General features: G+C 35.5%; 1 protein-coding gene across 2 annotated transcripts in view; it reads right to left on the bottom strand.

Annotated features, from left to right (window-relative positions):
• The window catches only part of LOC101393611 (Golgi-associated RAB2 interactor protein 6-like), a 108,063-nt gene that overhangs the window by 45,572 nt on the left and 44,822 nt on the right, over nt 1-17,669 (bottom strand). For both annotated transcript variants that reach the window (XR_015555124.1, XR_015555123.1), the window contains exon 2: nt 16,642-16,723. The gene's annotated coding sequence lies outside the window, so the exon portion shown is untranslated. The remainder of the gene's footprint in view (nt 1-16,641; nt 16,724-17,669) is intronic.

Below are 17,669 nucleotides of genomic sequence, written 5' to 3'. Positions count from 1 at the left end.
TGTTAATTAGAGCCATTCTGACAGGTATGGGGTGATATCTCATTGTAGTTTTAATTTGCATTTCCCTGATAATTAGTGATGTTGAACATCATTGCATGTGCCTGTTTGCCATCTGTATATCTCCTTTGAAAAAATGTGTTTGGATCTTTTGCCCATTTTTTAGTTGGGTTGTTTGCTTTCATTGTTGAGATGTATGTGTTCTTTATATATTTTGGATATTAACCCCTTATCAGATATATGGTTTGCAAATGTGTTCCTCTAATTGGTAGGTTGTCTTTTGGCTTAGTTGATGGTTTCCTTTGCTGTGCGAAGCTTTTCAGTCTGATGTAGTCCCATTTGTTTAATTTTTCTATTTTTTCACTTGCCCAGTCAGATGTGGTACTTGAATATAGACTGCTAAGACTGATGTCGAAGAGCATACTGCCTATGTTTTCTTCTAGAAGTTTCATAATTTCAGTTCTTACATTCAAGTGTTTATAATCCATTTTGAGTTAGTTTTTGTGCTTTGTGTAAGATAATAGTCTACTCTCATTCTTTTGCATGTGTCTGTTCAGTTTTCCCAACACCATTTATTGAAGAGAATTTCTTTTCTCCATTGTATGTTCTTGGCTCTTTTGTGAAACATTAGCTGTCCGTAGATGTATGGGTTTATTTCTGGGTTCTTGATTCTGTTCCATTGATCTGTGTGTCTGTTTTTGTGCCAGGACCATGCTGTTTTGATTACTATAGGTTTGTAGTATATTTTGAAATCAGGGAGTGTGATAGCTCTAGTTTTGTTCTTTTTTCTCAGGATTCCTTTGGCTATTTGGGGTCTTTTGTTGTTCCATATAAATTTTAGGATTCTTTGTTCTATTTCTCTGAAAAATGTCATTGGAACTTTGATAAAGATTGCATTGAATCTGTAGATTGACTTACGATGTATGGATATTTTAACTATGTTAATTCTTCCAATCCAAGTTTACAGAATATCTTTCCATTTCTTTGTGTCTTCAATTTCTTTCAACAATGTTTTATAGTTTTCAGTGCACAGGTTTTTACCTCTTTGGCTAAGTTTATTCGTCTGTCCTAGGTATTTTATTCTTTTTGTTGCAATTGTAAATGGGATTGTATTCTTAATTTCTCTTTCTGCCAGTTCATTGTAGGTATATAGAAATGGAACTGATTTTTCTATGTTGATTTTATATCCTGCAAAATTCTGTATTCACTTATTATTTCTAAAAGTTTTTTGCTGGATTCTTTCAAGTTTTCTATATGTAAAATCATGTCATCTGCAAATAGTAATAGTTTCACTTCTTCGTTTCCAATCTGGATCCCTTTTTTATCTATTTCTTGGTTGATTGCTCTGGCTGGGACTTCCAACGCTATGTTAATAACAGTGGCAAAAGTAGGCACCCTTGTGTGGTTCCGGATCTTAGAGGGATAGCTGTTTTTCTCCATTGAGTATAATGTTAGCTGTGGGTTTGTCATATAAGGCCTTTATTATGTTGAGGTATGTTCCTTCTATACCTATTTTATTCAGAATCTTTATCATAAATGGATGTTGCATCATGTCAAATGATTTCTCTGCATCTATTGAGATGATCACGTCATTTTTTTCTTCATTTTTTTAATGTAGTGTATCATATTGATTGATTTGTGGATGTTGAACCATCCTTGCATCCCTGCGGTAAATCCCACTTGATCATGGTGTATGACTTTTTAATGTATATTTGATTTCAATTTGATAATATTTTTTGAGGATTTTTGCATAAATGTTCATCAGTGGTATTGGCCTGTAATTTTCTTTCTTTGTGTTGTCCTTGGTATCAAGAGTAATGTTGCCTTCATAGTAAGGTTAGGAAGCTTCCTCTCCACTTCAACTTATTGGAAGAGTTTGAGAAGGATAGGTATTAAGTCTTCCTTGAGTGTCGGGTAGAATTCACCAGGGAAGCCGTCTGGTCCTGGACTTTTATTTTTTGGGAGGTTTTTGATTACCATTTCAATCTCCTACTAGTGATTGGTCTATTCAAATTCTCTATTCCTTATTGATTCAGTTTTGGAAGGTTGTATAATTCTAAGAACTTATCCATTTCTTCTAGATTATCCAATTTGTTGGCATATAGCTTTTCATAGTATTCTCTTATAATCTTTTGTATTTCTGAGGAGTCTGTTAATTTCTCCTCTTTCATTTCTGATTTTATGTATTTGAGCCTTCTCTTTTTTTCTTGGTGAGTCTGGCTAATGGTTTGTTAGTTTTGTTTATCTTTTCAAAGAACCAGCTCTTAGTTTCATTGATTATTTTCCTATTTTTTTCTTTTTTCTTTTTTTTAGTCTCTATTTCATTTATTTCTGCTCTAATTTTTATTATTTCCTTCCTTCTATTGATTCTTGGCTTTGTTCTTCCTTTTCTAGTTCCTTTAGGTGCACTATTAAATTGTTTATTTGAGATTTTTCTCATTTGTTGAAGTACACCTGTATTGCTATTAGAACTGCTTTGCTGTGTCCCATAAATTTTGACATGTCATGTTTTCATTTTTCTCCAGATACTTTTTGATTTCTCTTTTCATTTCTTCATTGACCCCACAGTTGTTCAGTAGTATTTTGTTTAATCTCCACGTATTTGTGGTTGTTCCAATTTTCTTCCTGTAATTGATTTATAGTGTCATGCTTTTGTGGTCAGAAAAGATGCTTGGTATTATTTCACTCTTTTTAAATTTATTGAGACTTGTTTAGTGGACTAATATGTGATCTATCCTGGAGAGTGTTCCGTGTGCATTCAAAAAGAATGTGTATTCTGCAGTTTGGGGATGGAATGTCCTTTATATATCTACTAAGTCCATCCAGTGTAATGTGTCATTTAAGGCCAATGTTTCCTTACTGATCTTCTGTTTGGATGATCTATCTATTGTCATAAGCAGAGTGTTAAAGTCCCCTACTATTATTGTGTTACTGTTTATTTCTCCTTTTATGTCTGTTAATAATTGCTTCATATATTTATATGCTCCTACATTAGGTGCATAGATATTTACAAGTGTTATAGCCTCTTGTTGGATTGTTCCCTTGATCATTATATAGTACCCTTCTTTGTCTCTTGTTACAGTTTTTGTTTTAAAGTCTATCTTGTCTGATCTGAGTATTGCTACCCCAAGTTTCTTTTCATTGCCATTTGCATGGGGTACCTTTTTCCATCCCTTCACTTTCAGTTTATGAGTGTCTTTAGGTCTGAATTGTGTCTTTTGTATGCAGCATATATATGGGTCTTGTTTTTTAATCCCTTCACCCACCCTATGCCTTTTGTGTGTGTGTGTGTATGTGTGTTTGTGAGGAAGATCAGCCCTGAGCTAACATCCAAGCTAGTCCTCCTCTTTTTTTATTGCTGAGGAAGACTGGCCCTGGGCTAACATCTGTGCCTGTCCTCCTCTACTTTATATGGGATGCCGCCACAGCATGGCCTGACAAGTAGTGCCTCGGTGTGCGCCCGGGATCCGAACCCAGGCCGCCAGCGGTGGAGCACACACACTTAACCACTATGCCATGGGGCCGACCCCAACCCTATGCCTTTTCATTGGAGCATTTAGTCCATTGACATTTAAAGTAGCTATTGATAAGTATGTGATTATTGCCATTTTGTCACTTTTTTTCTGGGTGTTTTAGTAATTTTTCTCTGTTCTTATCTTCTTCTCTTGCTCTCTTCCCTTGTGGTTTGTTGGCTTTCTTTAGTATTATGTTTGGGTTCCTTTCTCTTAATTTTTTGTGTATTTATTATAGGTTTCTGGTTTGTGATTACCATGAAGTTCATATGATAACATATGTACATAGTAATCTATATTAAGTTGCTGGTCTCTTAAGTTTGACCTCTTGCTAAAAGCTCTCCTCTTTTAGTCCCCTCCTCCCATATTTTATGTTTTTGATATCATATTTAACCTCTTTATTGTGTGTTTTATGCATTACCCTTTTATCATGGAAATCTATAATTTTAGTATTTTTGTATTTTCACCTTCACATTAGCTTCATAGGTGGTTGATCTGATATCTTTACTGTATATTTGCCTTATCAGTGATTTTATTGTTCTGTTTTGGGTTTTTTGATAATTTTCTTATTTCTATTTGTGGTATTTTCTTTTCCACTTAAACAAATCTCTTTAGCATTTCTTGTAAGGCTTGTTTATTGGTGATAGGCTCCTTTAGTTTTTGCTTGTGTCGAAAACTTTTTATCACTCCTTCCATTCTGAATGATAACTTTGCTGGGTATTCTTGGCTGTAGGGTTTTCTTTTCAGCACTTTAAATATATTGTGCTCTTCCATTCTAGCCTGTAAGATTTCTGCTGAGAAGTAAGCTGATAGGCTTATGAGGTTTCCTTTGTATGTAACCTTTTGTCTCTCTCTTGCACTTTTGTAGGATGCTCTCTTTATCTTTAATTCTGGACATTTTAATTACAATGTGTGTTGGTGTGGGCCTCTTTGGGTTCATCTTGTTTGGTACTCTCTGTGCTTCCTGTGCCTGGATGTGTTTCCTTCCTTAGGTTAGGAAGTTTTTCAGCTATTATTTCCTGACATAGCTTCTCTGCTCCTTTGTGTCTCTCTTCTCCCTCTGGGACATCTATATTATGGATGTTAGTACACTTGATGTTGTCCCAGAGGTCTCGTCTCTTAGACTGTCCTCATTCTTTTTCATTCGTTTTTTCTTTTTTCTGTTCAGCGTGGAAGATTTCTTCTAATCTTTCATCCAGCTCACTGATCTGCTCTTCTGTATCATCTACTCTGCTATTGATTCCTTCTAATTAATTTTTAATTTCCATTATTGTATTTTTTGTTTCCATTGGTTCTTTTTTGTAGTTTCCATTTCTTTGTTGAAGTTATCACTGAATTCATCCTTTCTTCTCCCCAGTCAGTGAGCATCCTTATGACTATTAGTTTGTACTCTTTGTCAGGTAAATTGTTTATCTCTGTTTCATTTAATTCTTTTTCTGAGGAATTGTATTGTTCCCTTATTTGGAACATATTCCTTTATCTCATTTTTCCTTTTTCTCTGTGTTTATTTCTATGTATTAGGTAGATCAGCTACATCTCCTGATCTTGGAGAAGTGGCATTATGCAAGTGATGCCTTATGAGGCCAAGCAGCATGCTTCCCTCTCATCAACAGTTCCCAATGTTGCAAGAGTATTCCCTGTGTGGGCTACGTGTGTCCTTCTGTTGTGTTGGGGTTGCTGTTGCTGCAGTTGTACGGGGAGGCTAGGCTGTCCCCCTGGCTGGCTGGTTGTAATGCTCAGCTGTGTGTAGCTGTTATGGTCCCTTCAGTCACTTTATTAGGTATGGGGATCCCCAGCACAGTTGGCTGCAAGGTGTAATAGCACATTCCTGCTGCAGTTTTTCTACTAAATGAGTAGGCCCACAGCATGGTTGGTTGCTAGGCTTAGGGGCTTACAATTGCTGTAGGCCTCTGGCATGCAATGCTGTTGTCAGCTCTCCAAGTAGTGCAGCTGGGTGGGGTCAGCCCCAGGTACGGCAGCACATAATTGTTTCAGGCATTGGAATGTGGGGCCAATCCCCTATGTGGCTGTTTGAGAGGCAGAAGTCTACTTCAGCTGGTAAGCCTCATCACCTGCAGGCCCACGTACCCCATCAGTGCAGTCCTGCCCCATGCACATACCCTGCCCACTGAAGCAGACCCACTCACCTCACTGCAGGGGCCCCACAGACTCCACCAGTGCAGGCCTGCCCCTCATACATACCGTGCCCCACAGGGGTGAACCTACTGGCCCCACTGCCAAGTCCCACACATCCCACCTAAGTTGCCTGAGGGCTTACTGTGGGGTGGGGCCAGTCCCTAGGACAGGCTGCCTGCCCTGGCTGAGCTGAATTAAATTGGTGCTCTAGTGGGTGGGGCAGACCCCTGCACTAACAGACTAGGGGAAGAACTCCAATGGCATCTGCCAGCATCTGCACACGTGTACTAGGTCACAATAATGGCTGCTGCCAAATCTAAGTCCCTGGGGAGGTGGTGCTCTCTCCCTCCTGCCTCACTGATATGTGCCCAGAGCCTATCACATGACTCCTTTTCACCATAGGACTGTGTACCTTTCTTTCTGGTGATTTTAGGTTGCATTCCAAAATGGGTGAATTTGTGCATGGGCCCTTTAAGAGCAGGCTTTTCTTTCTGTTATGTTTGATAGCTTTTCTGGGGGTATTCCCCATTTTATTTAATAGCCAGCAAAGCCGGATATTATGGCACTCATCTCCGTTGTGCTGAGTTCAAAAGCTACTAATTATGGCAAAGCTCTCCTGCTCAGATCCCCTGCTCCTCAAGGGAATGCTTCATACCTTAAGATTTCTCCTGGCTATGAAGTGCCATGGCTAGAATGTGGCTTTTTCCTCTCCAGAAAGGAATTTCTGCTTCTTCCACCTCAGTCAGCACTGTCCCTTTTTGTGAGGGTTCTTTTTATCCAGTTTCCGGTTCTCTTTCAGGGGTAATTTTTCCCAGGGTAGTTGTAAGTTTGTTGTGTCCATGGGAGGAGGTGAATTCAGAGTCTTCCTACACCATCAGCTTCCCAGCAGTCTCTACAAGTATTTTATTATTTTTGAAGCTATTATAAATAGGATTGTTTTTCTTAATTTACTTTTTGTATACTTTATTGTAAATGTATAGAAACAAACTGATTTTTGTATGTTGATTTTATCTTTTGAAACTTTACTAAATTTATTTATTCTAACAGCTTTTTGAGGGAGTCTTTAGAATTTTCTACATTTAAGATTATGTCATCTGCTAACAGAGACCACTTAACTTCTTTTCCAATTTGGATTTTTAATTTCTTTTTCTTTCTTAATTGATCTGGCTAGGACTTCCACTATATGTTAAATAGAAGCAGTGAGAGTGAGCATCTTTGTCTTGTTCCTGATATTAGAGGAAAAGCTTTCAGTTTTTCACCATTGACTCTAATGAAAGTTATGGGCTTGTCATATATGGCCTTTATTATGTTGCAGTATGTTCCTTATACCTACTTTGTTGAGCATTTTTATCAAGAACGTGTGTTGAATTTTTTCAAATGCTTTTTCTGCATCTATTGAGACTATGATGTGATTTTTATTCTTTATTGTGTTAATGTGTATCACTTTTATTGATTTGTACATGTTGAACCATCCTTGCATAACAGGGATAAATCCCACTTGATGATAGTGTATAATTAAGGCGCTGTTGAATTAGATCTGCTAGAATTTTGTTGAGGATTTTTGCATCTGTGTTCATCAGGGATAGTGGCCTGTAATTTATTTAATTATATTTTTCTTGTCTGGCTTTGGTATGAGGATAATGGTGACTTCATAAAATGCGTTTGGAACTATTCCTTCCTCTTCAATATCTTGGAAGAGTTTCAAAAGGATTGGCGTCTTCAAAAGTATTTAATTCTTCTTTAAATGTTTAGTAGAATTTACCCATGAAGCCATCTGGTCCTAGGCTTCTCTTTGTTGGGGAGATTTTTGATTACTAATTTAGTCTCCTTACTCATTATTACTTTGTTTATATTTCCTAGTTCTTCTTTATTCAGTCTTATTATGTTGTATATTTTTAGGAATTTATTCATGTTTTCTTGGTTATCCAATGTATTGGCATATAATAGTAGTATTCTCTTATGATTCTTTGTATTTCTGTGGCATCAGTTGTAATGTATCCTCTTTCATTTCTAATTTTATTTGAGGCTCTTCTTTTTCTTCTTAGTCTAGCTAAAGTTTTGTCAATTTTATCTTTCAAAAAAATTAACTCACTTTTGTAGATCTTTTTTGTTATTTTTCTATCCTCGCTTTGATTTATTTGTGCTCTAATTTTTATTATATTCTTCCTTCTGTAAACTTTGGGCTTAGTTTGTTTATTTTCTAGCCCCTTGTAAAGATAGGTTGTGTTTTTGAGATTTTTCTTCTTTATTAATATAGGTATTTATCAATAAAATGGTATGATCTGAAACTGTAAAACTCACAGAAGACAGGGGGAGTGCTTTATAATACTGATTTTGGCAATGATTTCCTGTATATGTTGCCAAAACCACAGGTAACAAAAGTAAAGATAAGCAAATTGGGCTGCAGCAAACTAAAAAGCTTCTGCATAGCAAAGGAAACAATCAACAAAATGAAATAGCAACCAATGGAATGGGAAAGTATATTTGCAAACTGTATATCTGATAAGGGGTTAATTTCCAAATATATAAGGAACTTATACAACTCAATAGGAAAAACCCAAATATTCCAATTAAAAAGTGTGCAAAGAACTTGAATAGAATTTTCTCCAAAGGAACATATAAATGGCCAATAGATATATGAAAAGATGCTCAATATCAATAATCATCAGGAAATGCAAATCAAAATCACAATAAGATATCACCTCCCACCTGTTAGAATGGCTATTATCAAAAATAAAAAAGATTAACAAGCATTGGTAAAGATGTGGAAAAAATGGGAATTCTTGTATGCTGTGGGTAGAAATGTAAAATTGTGCAGCTACTATGGAAAACAGTATGAAGATTTCTTAAAAATTAAAAATAGACTTGCCTTATGATCCAGCAGTCCAATGTCTAGTTATATATCCAAAAGATTTTAAATCAAGATATCAAAGAGATATCTGCATTCCCATGTTCATTGTAGTACAGGCATACCTTGTTTTATTGGGCTGCACTTTATTGCATTTTACAGATACTGTGCTTTTTACAAATAAAGGTTTGTGGCAATTCTGCACTGAGCAAGTCTTCCAGTACCATTTTTCCAAGTGCATTTGCTCACTTTGTGTCTCTGTGTCACACTTTGCTAATTCTCACAATATTTCAAACTTTTTCATTATTATTATATTTGTTATGGTGATCTGAAATCAGTGATCTTTGATGTTACTATTGTAATTGTTTTGGGGTGCCACAAACTGTGGCTATGTAAGATGGCAAACGTAACCAATAAATGTGTGTGTTCTGACTTCTCTACTGACCAGCTTTTTCCCCATCTCTCTCCCTCTCCTTGGGCCTACCTATTTCCTGAGACACAACAATATTAAAATTAGGCCAATTAGTAACTCTACAATGGCCTCTTAATTCTTCAAGTGAGAGGAAGATTCACACATCTCTCCCTTTAAATCAAAAGCTAGAAATGATTATGCTTAGTGAGGAAGGCATGTTGAAAGCTGAGATAGGTCAAAAGCTAAGCCTTTTGCACTGGTTAACCAAGTTGTGAATGCAAAGGCGAAGTTCTTGAAGGGAATTAAAAATGCTGCTCCAGTAAACACATGGATGATTTAAGAAATCAAAACAGCCTTATTGCTGATATGGAGAATGTTTTAAAGGTCTAGATAGAAGATCAAAGCATCCACAACATTCCCTCAAGCCAAAGCCTAATCCTAACTCTCTTCAATTCTATGAAGGTGGAGAGAGGTGAAGAAGTTGCAGAAGAAAAGTTTAAAACTAGCAGAGGTTGGTTCATGACGTTTAAAGAAAAAGTCATTCCATAACATAAAAGTGCAAAGGGAAGCAGCAAGTACTGGTATAGAAGCTGCAGCAAGTTCTCAAGAAGATATAGCTAACATAATTAATGAAGGTGGCTACACTAAACAACAGATTTGCAATGTAGATGAAACAGCCTTATACTGGAAGAAGATGCCATCTAGGACTTTCATAGCTAAAGAGGAGAAGTCAATGTCTAGCTTCAAAGGATGGGCTGACATTCTTGTTAGGGGCTAATGCAGCTGTTGACTTTAAGTTGAAACCAATGCTCATTTACCATTCTGAAAATCCCAGGGCCCTTAAGAATTATGCTAAATCTACTCTGTCTGTGCTCTATAAATAAAACAACAAAGCCTAGATGACAGCACATCTGTTTACAGCATAAGTTACTGAACACTTTAAGCCCACTGTTAAAAACACCACCTACTGCTCAAAAAAAAAAGAGATTCTTTTCAAAATATTACTGCACCTTAACAAAGCACTTAGTCACCTAAGAGTTCTGATGGAGATATACAATGAGATTAGTGATGTTTTCATGCCTGCTAACACAACATCCATCCTTCAGCCCATGGAATCAAGGAGTAATTTCAATGTTCAAGTCTTATGATTTAAGAAATACATTTTGTAAGGCTATAGCTGCCATAGATAGTGACTCCTGTGATGGATCTGGGCAAAGTAAATTGAGAACCTTATGGAAAGGATTCATCATTCTAGATGCCATTAAAAACATTTATGATTCATAGAAAGAAGTAAACATATCAACATTAACAGGAGTTTGGAAGAAGTTGGTTCCAACCCTTGTGGATGACTTGGAAGGGTTTAAGACGTTAGTGGAGAAAGTAACTGCAGATGTGGTGGAAATATCAAGACAACTAGAATTAGAAGTGGAGCCTGAAGATGTGACTGAATTGCTTCAATCTCATAAAATTTTAATAGATGAGGAGTTGCTTCTTATGGATGAGGAAAGAAAGTGGTTTCTTGAGATAGAACTAATCCTGATGAAGATTCTGTGATGATTGCTGAAATGACAACAAAGGATTTAGAATATTACATAAACTTAGTTGGTAAAGCACTGATAGAGTTTGAGAGCATTGACTCCAATTTTGAAAGAGGTTCTTTTGTGGGTAAAATGCTATTAAACAGCATTGCATGCTACAGAGAAATTGCTCTTGAATGGAAGAGTCAATCAAGGCAGCAAACATTATTGTTGTCTTATTTTAAGAAATTGCCACAGCTACCTCAGCCTTCAGCAACCACCACTCTGATCATTCAGCAGTCATAAACATTGAGGCAAACCCTCTACCAGCAAAAAGCTTATAACTTGCTGAAGCCTCACATAATGGTTAGCATTTTTTAGCAACAAAGTATTTTTTAACTAAGGTATGGCATTTTTTTTTAGACAAAATGCTATTGCACAGTTAATAGGCAACAGTGTAGTGTAAAAATAACATTTATGTGCACTGGGAGACCAACAATTAGTGTGACTTGCTTTTTGTGATATTCACTTTATTGCAGTGGTCTAAAATGGAACTCGCAATATCTCCAAGGTATGCCTGTGTAATTCACAATAGTGAAGATACGGAAACAACCCCAATATCAATTAATGGATGATTAGATAAAGAAAATATGGTATATACATACAATGGAATATTATTCAGCCTTAAAAATGAAGACAATCCTACCATTAGTGACAGTATGGATGGGCCTGAAGGACATTATAGTAAGTATAAGTCAGTCATAGAAGGACAAATACTGCATAATTCTACTTATACAAGGTATCTAAAATAGTCAAATTCATAGAAGCAGAGAGTAGAATGGTGGTTTTCAGGAGATAGGGGGCTGAGATGGATATGTGATTGTAGTGATAGTATCATGAGTGTATGAATATGTCAAAGATCATCAAAACGTATCCATTAAATATGTGCAGTAATTTGTAAAAATAAACAAAATGAGAGAAAAAAGGGTTATCAAACAAGCTATCACTTTTGGCTACTGGAACTAAATCATCAGAGAATTTTCAGAGCAGCTATAAAGAATTGCACGTCAGAGTTATCCCATTAGAAGGGCAAGGTAGTTGGGGTATGCATACACCAAATCCTGTCAGAGTCATTGTTGGAGTGCTGGGCATACAATACATTACATCTTTGGTACCCCTCGTCTGGTACTAAGCTGAGCTCAAGAGGGAGTAGAAACACTCAGGCAAGAAAAGCAGATATTTGTGTGAAGGTGAGCTTATATGCACTGATATGCAAAGACATAGAGGATATGTGGAATGCTTCAACAGTATCTATTGTAACCTGTACACACACACACACAAACACACACATTGAATAAGTAGTTTAAAATTTCCAACAAATAAATAATGATGCTCAGTTAATTTCCTTTAATGTTCCACCAAACACTGAAAAAACAAACAAAAAACAATGTTTATAATCTCACAGAAAATTCTTCAGAGAATAGGAAAAAAATAACCCCAAATGATTCTTCATGTGATTATATTAGGCTAATAGGCCCTTGTGATCAAAACTCAGCAAGGATATTATAGAAAAATATTAAAGGGTAATCACAGTCACAAAAATAGAGGGAAATATTTAACAAAATTTAGAAATTGAATGCTGCAGTAAATAATCATAACTTCCAAGTTGGGTTTGTGGAAGACACAAGTTGCTTTAATGTTTAAAAATTATAAGACTGTAATTCACTGTCTTAAAATTTACAAGTAAAATAAAATATCATCTCAAATGATGAAAAAGCAATCAGTTTCTCATCTGTCATTTTTAATGACCAAATGTTAAAATCATTTTCATTATATCTAGAACAAAATTTATATGCTCATTTTTGCCACATATTCAAAACTGTTCTAGAGGTCCCAGAAATGAACATGACAGAGATGTAATTAGAATAAAGAAAATAACTGATTTTTATTTGAGGATCTTTAAAATTTTTATATTAAAATATTATAATTTTCTATCAAGTTATTAAGACTAACAAGAAAACGAGTAAGTTTGAAGGATACAAAACCAAAACACAAGATTAAATTGCAATTCTATATATCAGCATAAAAGTTACAAAAGTAAATATGAGTATAAAATATTTATAAGTTTTTGATGTGTCTACAATAATTATTGAAAAGAAACTCTGTAGAAGGGTAAAAGAGGAGATCTAAATAAATAGGAAAAAATATCATGCTTATGAAAAGAAAACCCAATGTTGTAAAGATCTTAGTACTTCCCAAATGGCTTAAAAATTCATTATACTTCCCATTAAAACACTAACAGTTACTTCAGTTTCCACCCAAGATGGAATGACAAGGGCTAAGCTTACACTTTTGCCTGAAACAACACCACCAAAAGAAAAAAATCAGGCAAAATGTATGAAAATAATAATTTATAATACTGATATGTAGATATAGTAGACAGTCATCCCTGAAGGATAGAAAACAAGTGAATTACAGCTAAAAGAATAAATCCAAATCCATGGGAAATTTTTATTATAAGAAGTTGTGGCCTCAGCAGTAGAGTATAATTAGCCACAGAGTAAGCACTGCTGTAGTCCTCTCTAATTAATTATAAAATTATCAAATTATTGGCAAACCTCCTTAACTTACATCCTACATCCATAACAAAGCTCAAGAAGATTTATGGAAATATAAAAATATTCAGCAGCCAATAAAATCTAGAATCCAATAAAAAATTAACAAGAATACAAAGCATCAGGAAAACGCAATGCATAATGCAGAGAACAATCAATCTATCATTTAAAATCAAACAAGATGAAAATGAAAATATGACATGACAAAACTTATGGGATACAGCAAAAGCAGTTCTAAGAGGGAAGTTTATAGCAATACACGCCTACCTCAACAAACAAGAAAAGTCTCAAATAAACAATCTAACAATGCACCTAAAGGAACTGGAAAAAGAAGAACAAACAAAGCCCAAAATCAGTAGAAGAAAGGAAATAATAAAAATCAGAGCAGAAATAAATGAAATAGAGATCAAAAAAAAAAAAAAAAGCAGAGAAAATCAGTGAAAAGAAGAGCTGGTTCTTTGATAAGATAAACAAAATAGACAAACCTTTAGCTAGGCCCAAGAAAAAAGAGAGAAGGCTCAAATAAATAAAATCAGAAATGAAAGAGGAGAAATTACAATGGACACCTCAGAAATACAACAGATTACAAGAGAATACTATGAAAAGCTATATGCCAATGAATTGGATAATCTAGAAGAAATGGATAAATTCTTAGAATCATATAAACTTCCAAAACTGAATCAAGAAGAAATAGAAATTTGAATAGACCATTCACCAGTAAGGAGACTGAAACGAAATCAAAAACCTCCTCCCAAAAAAACCGAGGACCAGACGGCTTCCTAGAGGGTGAATTCTACCAAACACTCAAGGAAGACTTAATACCTATCCTCAAACTCTTCCAAAAAATTGAAGTGGAGAGGAAGCTACCTAACTCATTCTATGAAGCCAACATTACCCTGATACCAAAGCCAGACAAGGACAACACAAAAAAAATAAAATTACATGTCTATATCACTGATGAAAATTGATGCAAAAATCCTCAACAAAAAACTAACAAATCAAATAAAACAACACATTAAAAAGATTATACACCATGATCAAGCAAGATTTAATTCCAGGGATGCAGGGATGGTTCAACATCCACAAATCAATCAACGTGATACACCACACTAACAAAATGAAGAATAAACATCACATGATCATCTCAATAGATGCAGAGAAAGCATTTGACAAGCTACAGCATCCATTTATGATAAAAACTCTGAATAAAATGGGTATAGAAGGAAAGTACCTCAACATAATAAAGGCTATATGTGACAAACCCACAGTTAACAACATTCTCAATGGAGAAAAACTGAAAACTATTCCTCTAAGAACAGGAACCATACAAGGATGCCCACTTTCACCACTCTTATTGAACGCAGTATTGGAAGTCCTGGCAAGAGCAATCAGGCAAGAAAAAGAAATAAAGGGGATCCAAATTGGAAAGGAAGAAGTGAAACTGTTACTATTTGCAGATGACATGATTTTATGTATAGAAAACCCTAAAGAATCCACCAAAAAACTTTGAGAAATAATAAATGAATATAGTAATTTTGTGGAATACAAAAAGCAACATGCAACTATCAGTTGTGTTTCTATACACTAACAACGAAGTAGAAAAAAGAGAAATTAAGAGTACAATCCCATTTACAATTGCAACAAAAAGAATAAAATACCTAGGAATAAATTTAACCAAAGAGATAAAGGACTGGTACACTGAAAATTATAAAACGTTGAAAGAAATTGAAGAAGACACAAAGAAATGGAAAGATATTCTGTGCTCTTGGATTGGAAGAATTAACATAGTTAAAATGTCCATATTTCTTAAAGCAATCTACAGATTCAATGCAATCCCTATCAAAGTTCCAATGACATTTTTCACAGAAATAGAACAAAGGATCCTAAAATTTATATGGAATAACAAAAGACCCTGAATAGCTAAAGGAATCCTGAGAAAAAAGAACAAAGATGGATCTATCACACTCTTTGATTTCAAAATATACTACAAAGTTATAGTAACCAAAACAGCATGGCACTGGCACAAAAACAGACAAACAGATCAATGGAACAGAATTGAAAGCTCAGAAATAAACCCACACTTCTATGGACAGCTAATGTTCAATAAAGGAGCCAAGAACATACAATGGTGAAAGGAAAGTCTCTTCAATAAATGGTGTTGGGAAAACTGGACAGCCACATGCAAAAGAATGAAAGTACACCATTATCTTACACCATACACAAAAATTAACTCAAAATGGATTAAAGACTTGAATGTAAGACTTAAACCATGAAACCTCTAGAAGAAAACCTAGGCAGTACTGTCATCAACACCAGTCTTAGCAACATATTTTCAAGCACCATGTCTGACTGGGCAAGAGAAACAATAGAAAAAATAAACAAATGGGACTACATCAAACTAAAAAGCTTCTGCACAGCAAAGGAAACCATCAACAAAATGAAAAGACAACCTAACAATTGGGAGAAGATATTTGCAAACCATATATCTCATAAGGGGTTAATATCCAAAATATGTAAAGAACTCATACATCTCACCAACAAAAAAAACTAGCAACCCAATTAAAAAATGGGCAAAAGACCTGAACAGACATTTCTCCAAAGAAGATATACAGATGGCCAATACACACAGATGTTCAACATCATTAACTATCAGGGAAATGCAAATCAAAACTACAATGAGCTATCACCTCACGCCTGTCAGAATGGCTATAATTAACAAGACAGGAAACAACAAGTGTTAGAGAGGATGTGGAGAGAAGGGTACTCTCATACACTGCTGGAGGGAGTGCAAAATGGTACAGCCACTATGGAAAACAGCATAGAGATTCCTCAAAAAATTAAGGATAGAACTACCATATGATCCAGCTATTCCACTGCTGGGTACTTATCCAAAGAACATGAAAACACCAATGTGTAAAGATACATGCAGCACTGTGTTCATTGCAGCATTATTCACAATAGCCAAGACTTGGAAGCAACCTAAGTGCCCAACAAGGGACAAATGGATGAAGAGGATGTGGTATATATACACAATGGAATACTACTCAGACAAAAGAAATGATGAAATCCAGCCATTTGTGACAACATGGATGGACATTGAGGGTATTTTGTTAAGTGAAATAAGTCAGAGGGAGAAGGTCAAATACCATATGATCTCACTCATTAAGTAGTAGATAAAAATAACAACAAAGAAACACATAAAGACAGAGATTGGATTGGTGGTTACCAGAGGGGAAGAGAGGAGGGACAAGGGCAAAAGGGATGATTAGGCACATGTGTGTGGTGATGGATTGTAATTAGTATTTGGGTGGTGAACATGAGAACATGATGTAATCTATGCATAAATAGAAGTATAATGATGTACACCTAAAATTTATACGATGTCATAAACCAATGTTACCGCAATAAAAAAATAAAAATATGTACAAAGAACCCTTAAAACTCAAAAATAAGAAAATCATCAACCTGGTTAAAAACTAGGCCAAAGACCTTAAGAGTCACCTCATGGAAGAAGATATACAGATGGCAAAAAATATGGAAAGATGCTCTACATCACATGTCATCAGGGAAATGCAAATTAAAACAATGAAATACCACTACCCACCTATTAGAATGGCAAAAATCCAGAACACTTATGACATCTAATACTGGTGAGGACGTGGAGCAACAGGATCTCTCATTGATTTCTGGTGGAAATACAAAATGGTATAGCCACTTTAGACATATGCCAGTTTCTTACAAAACTAAACATACTCTTACCATATGATCCAACAATAGCACTTCTTAGTATTTACCCAAAGAAGTTTAAAACTTATGTCAATAAAAAAATCTGCACATGGGTGTTTAGAGCAGCCTTACTCAAAACTGACAAAATTTTGATGAAACCAAGATGTCCTTTGGTAGGTGGGTGTATAAACATCCAAACAATGGAATCCTACTCAGCACTAAAATAAAATGAGCTATCAAAGCATAAAAAAAACATGGAGGAACCTTAAATGCATATTACTAATAAAAGAAGCCAAACTGAAAAGGCTACATACTTACATACTGAATGATTCTACACTATGACATTCTCAAAAAGGCAAAGCTATCGAGACAATGAAAAGATCAGGGCTGGCCCCGTGGCTTAGCGGTTAAGTGCACGCGCTCCGCTGCTGGCGGCCCGGGTTTGGATCCCGGACGCTCACCGATGCACCGCTTCTCCGGCCATGCTGAGGCCGAGTCCCACATACAGCAACTAGAAGGATGTGCAACTATGACATACAACTATCTACTGGGGCTTTGGGGGAAAAAAATAAATAAATAAAAGTATTTAAAAAAAAGTAAAAGGAAAAGATCAATGGTTGCTAGGAATGAGTAGGAGGGAGATGAATAGGCAGATCTCGGAGGATTTTTAGGGTAGTGAAAACTCTCCGTATGGTATTATAATGATGGGTATGTGTCATTATACATTTGTCCAAACTCATAGAATATACAGCATTAAAGAATTAACCCTAAGATAAACTATGGACTTTGGGTGATTATAATTTCTCAATGTAGGTTCATCCTTAGGAAAAAATGTAACATTCTAGTGAGTGATGTTGATAATATGGGAGGCTATGCATGTGTGGGGGCAGGGAGTATATAGAAATG

This window comes from Ceratotherium simum, chromosome 18 (genome assembly GCF_057802395.1).
Source record: "Ceratotherium simum simum isolate JZ-2026a chromosome 18, ASM5780239v1, whole genome shotgun sequence".
Taxonomy (NCBI): domain Eukaryota; kingdom Metazoa; phylum Chordata; class Mammalia; order Perissodactyla; family Rhinocerotidae; genus Ceratotherium; species Ceratotherium simum.
The sequence above is the reverse complement of the archived record's forward strand: the minus strand, read 5'-3'. Positions and strand labels throughout refer to the sequence as shown.